Here is a 4796-nt window from a genome sequence, read left to right on the forward strand (position 1 = left end):
GGTCAGGAGATTGAGACCACGGTGAAACCCCGTCTCTACTAAAAATACAAAAAATTAGCCGGGAGTGGTGGCGGGAGCCTGTAGTCCCAGCTACTCAGAGAGGCTGAGGCAGGAGAATGGCGTGAACCCGGGAGGCGGAGCTTGCAGTGAGCCAAGATCGCGCCACTGCACTCCAGCCTGGGTGACAGAGCGAGACTCTGTCTCAAAAAAATAAATAAATAAATAAATAAAATAAAAAATAAATAAATAAATAAAAAGAGGCTTACAATTTCATTTTGTAATGGGTACTGCAAATTATGTAGCCAGTCTTGATGCCAGTTAAATATGTGTTAGATAGATGAAATACTGAAGGAGTGGAGAGGAGGAACAGCAGAACAGAATTCTCACCTTAGCTCAATGGATGGCAACTATTCTTCCAATTGCCCAAACTAATGGACTCATCACTGATGCGTCTTTATCTCACACTCAACAGTCAATCCACCAGAAACCGCTGCTGGCTCTGCCAAAGTAAATTGCAGCTCCTGTTTTCTCACCAACTCCACTGCTATTGCCCTGTCTTCTGCCACCCAGTGTCCCTTCTCACCTATATCATTGAAACAACCCTGCTCATCCCTGCTCCCACCCATTGTGTTCTATGGTATATTCTCATCACACCAGAGGGAGCAATCCTTTCACAATGCATGTCAGATCATTGTCACTCCTTCTTAGTATCCTGCAGCTGAAGCAGGATATTTCCCTGACCCCTTTGCAGGTGGGAACCAGAGTGTAGGTGCTGGAATTAGCCGGCTGCTTGGCGTTAGTTCAATGGACAGGGGCGAACTCTACTCACTAGGACTCACTGCACTCCTCACTCGTGGGAGGGGGAGCATGCAGGTGAGCAGGTACAGGAGCCGGGGTGAGTACTTTTTGGGCACCAGCAGAAACAAAATCTTTTTTTTTTTTTTTTTTGAGACGGAGTCTTGCTCTGTCACCCAGGCTGGAGTGCAGTGGCCCGATCTCGGCTCACTGCAAGCTCCGCCTCCCGGGTTCACGCCGTTCTCCTGCCTCAGCCTCTCCGAGTAGCTGGGACTACAGGCGCCCGCCACCACGCCCGGCTAATTTTTTTTTTTTTTTTTTTTTGTATTTTTAGTAGAGACGGGGTTTCACTGTGGTCTCGATCTCCTGACCTCGTGATCCACCCGCCTCGGCCTCCCAAAGTGCTGGGATTACAAGCGTGAGCCACCGCGCCCGGCCCAGAAACAAATTCTATACTGGCACCATAGCAGCATCTGGCAGGGGCGCCCACAACCCCTCAAGTCCCAGAGGAAGTGTTACAGTACTCTTTTAGCTCCGCTGTCCATGGATGGCTGAAGTGTTAACAGCTTAGTGGAGGGTTAGTGTGACAAGACTTCGGCACCCACACTTGTGGCACCCCAGTTCTTGTGTGGCATTCGAGAGAAAAGAGGTCGCATGAACCAATTTGAAAGATGGTAAATGAGGGAGATTTTATTGCAAATGGAGGTGGCTCTCAGCGGGATGGAGAGTTGAAAAGGGGACGGGGTGGGAAGGCAATCCTCCCACAAAGCTATACCATCAAACTGTCCCTCTGAAGTCAAGACACTTCTCTCTGACGTCCAGCCATAGTCTCTGACATCCAGCTGCTTCTCCTCTCTCTGCCAGCTGAGCCTGGAGTTTCTATGGGCACAGGACGGGGGGCGGGGCAGGCCATGGGTGATTTTGGAAAAGGCAACATTTGTGCAGGAAAACAGGGATGTATGTTCTCACTTTAGGCCGTGGTATCAGGCTTTTCGGCTTGAGGGTGGGGCCCTCGCCAAGGACCCACCCTCTTCTGCCCAGAATTTCCCTGCCTCCTGTCCCTATCACAATGTCTCCAAAGTACAAATTCTATTGCTGTTAACATAAGTGCATTTTAATTAAGTTTACAGCAGAAAAACCTGGCAAACACTACCTTACCCAAGTACCCCACCTCTGGGGTATGCCCTCCAAAACCCGCAACCTCAGTGTCATCATGAGAAAAACATCAGGCAGATTGAGGGACATTCTACAGGACACCCGGCCAGTATTTCTGAAGACTGTCAAAGTCATAAAAAACAAGAAAAAAACTGAGCAAAACTGTCACAGACCACAGGAGATTGGGGAGCGCTAACAACTAAATGAAATGTACTGTCTTGGATTGGATCCTGGAATAGAGAGAGGGGGTAATAGAAAAACAGGCCAAATCCAAATAAAATCTGGATTTTAGTTAATACTTGCTTTTAAAGCACCCACAAACGCTCCTTGACTTGCCGTGGTATTATGTCCTGATAAATCCAACATAGAGTGGAAATTTTTAAGTCAAATCGTCATAAGTTGGAAACCATCTGTATTTTATTTTATTGAGTTTATTCTTTAAATCAATAATAGGTTTTGAGCCAGGCTTGGTGGTTCACGCCTGTAATCCTAGTGCTTTGGGAGGCCGAGGTGGGAGGATCCCTTGAGCCCAGGAGTTCAACACCAGCCCGGACAACATGGGGAGCCCTTCATCTATTAAAAAAATGGCTTTGAATTTTGTCAAAGGCTTATGAAGATATATGACTTTTTTATTCTGAGGTACATTCATATGTGAATTATATATATTTTGTTCATGTCAGATGGGCAACATGCTGATGTTGTGAAAAGGTTTGAGGGAGGCACATCTCATGCATGCACTTGGACACTGAATCATCATGCTTATGAGCTACAAAAGTATCTAGTATGGGAATGATATTGATGGTTTTCCAGTGTTGAATAATGCTTGAATTTTTGGAATAAATCCCACTTCATCACGAGAAAAAGTGAATCTGATAAAAGCTAAAGTCCTTAAATGGCCTTCAAGGCTTTACTCTATCTCCCTGCCCTCACCCTCTCCCCCCATCCCACCTCATTACCCCTCTGGATTTGTTTGCTAGGGCTGCCATAACAGTACGACAAACTGTGCAGCTTGAACAAACAGAAATTTCTTATCTCATAGTTTTGGAGACCAGAAGTTCGAGACCAAAATGTAGCAGGGTTAGTTCCTTCCAAGGGCTATAAGGAAGAATCTAATCTGTTCTGTGCCTCTTTCCAGCTTTGGTGGTTGCTGGGAATCTTTGGTGTTCCTTGACCAGTAGGAGCATCACCCCAATCTCTGCCTTCCACTTCACGGTGCATTCTTCCTCTGTGCATTTTTCTGTGTCCCTTTTTATAAGGACAGCAGTCATATTGGATTAGGGTCCCCCCCAATGACATTATCTTAACTAATAACATCTGCAATGACCCCAACTCCAGATAAGGCCACCTTCTGATGTACTGGAGGTTAGAACTTCAAAATACGAATTTGCGGGGAGAGGACACTATTCAACCCATAACACCCTCTAACCACTTCCACTTCGCCCCTTGTGGCTCAGCTCCAGACATACTGGCCTTGTACTTCTCTTGCCTTAGGGCATTGACTCTGGCTGTTCACTCCCTCAGAAAGCTCTTCCTTAGCTGCTCCTGCAGGTAACTCCCTCGCCCACATTGATTCTGGCTGTTCACTCCCTCAGAAAGCCCTTCCTTAGCTGCTCCTGCAGGTAACTCCCTCGCCTCTTCTGTTTTCTCTAACCCACCTTCATGCTGAGGCCCACGCTGTCCGCCTATCTGCAGCTGCACCTCCTCCAGCCTTCCTGATATCCTTTGCCCTCATCAATTTAACACATGCTTCTTTCCTCGCTGTGGTCATCCCTTCCTAACATACTATATCATTAGCTTGCTTATTATACAGGCTATTGCTTACTGTCTCTCTCCTCTGGTGCATATAAGCTTCACGAGGGCAGGGATCCGTATCTATTTTGACCACTATATCCCATGTGCCTAGGAGACATTACACATCTCCTTGGCAAGTAGAGGGTGCAATAAACAGTTGTTGAAAGCAACACAAAAGAAGAAGAGAAGGATTCTATTTCTAGAAACCGAGGACCCACCAGTGACTTGCCCTATGTTTCTCTTGCCTCCAGTCTCCGGGAAATAACACTGGAGAGAAAGTTAAGCCCACCATGGCTGTAAGAAATGACTTAGCAAAGCAGGAGACCACTAACTGTTCTGATAACACCTGAGATCAAGCAAGATTGCAGGAGACCACTAACTGTTCTGATAACACCTGAGATCAAGCAAGATTGCAGGAGACCACTAACTGTTCTGATAACCCCTGAGATCAAGCAAGGTTGCTTGGTGGGGGGAGGCAGGGACAGGTGCAGAATCTACTCTTGGAAGCCAGGGCCTGGAGTTGCAAGACCAGTCCAGGAGAGGGCAGCATTATCTTCAAATCATACCAATAACTGGAGGAGCCCAAGGAAGTAATTCACATGAAAAGTCCTCCACCCTATGGAAGTGCAACTGTAAACTGGGTTAGGCAGCCCATGTCTAGAACTTAACACCACCCTTTAAAGTTTGCAAAGCCTTTCACATACATTCATTCTCCCCTTAAAGTGCTCCTAGATGAGAGTTTAGCCATTGCTGGAGTGTGAGTGGAGTGTGCACTGATTAAACGATATCACCCATGTGGTCCCGTATTCCTCAACTTGTCACAGGCTCCAAGAACTTAACAGTCCTGCCCCCATGGTCAACCCCATTTCCAGCCCATAGATCCTTCCTCCAGAAGGTTCTCAGCCTCTCTGAGTGAACCCAAACTTTCAAATACAGCACATTTGGATTTACTGGCCAAGGGATTAAAAGGTATACAGAAAGCAAGTTTCAGAGAATTGAAGATCGTTTCACAGTTTTTTGGTCCTCCAGCTTGGGCTGCCATAACAAAATACCTG

General features: G+C 46.7%; 1 non-coding gene across 1 annotated transcript; it reads right to left on the reverse strand.

Moving 5' to 3' along the window:
* Window positions 1–2624: 2624 nt before the first annotated feature.
* On the reverse strand, window positions 2625–2728 carry LOC115832713. The gene has a single exon (XR_004028222.1). It is a non-coding gene; the product is annotated as a small nucleolar RNA U13 (small nucleolar RNA).
* Window positions 2729–4796: the final 2068 nt, after the last annotated feature.

The sequence above is a fragment of the Nomascus leucogenys genome, chromosome 22a, assembly GCF_006542625.1.
Source record: "Nomascus leucogenys isolate Asia chromosome 22a, Asia_NLE_v1, whole genome shotgun sequence".
In the NCBI taxonomy this organism is placed as follows: Eukaryota; Metazoa; Chordata; class Mammalia; order Primates; family Hylobatidae; genus Nomascus; species Nomascus leucogenys.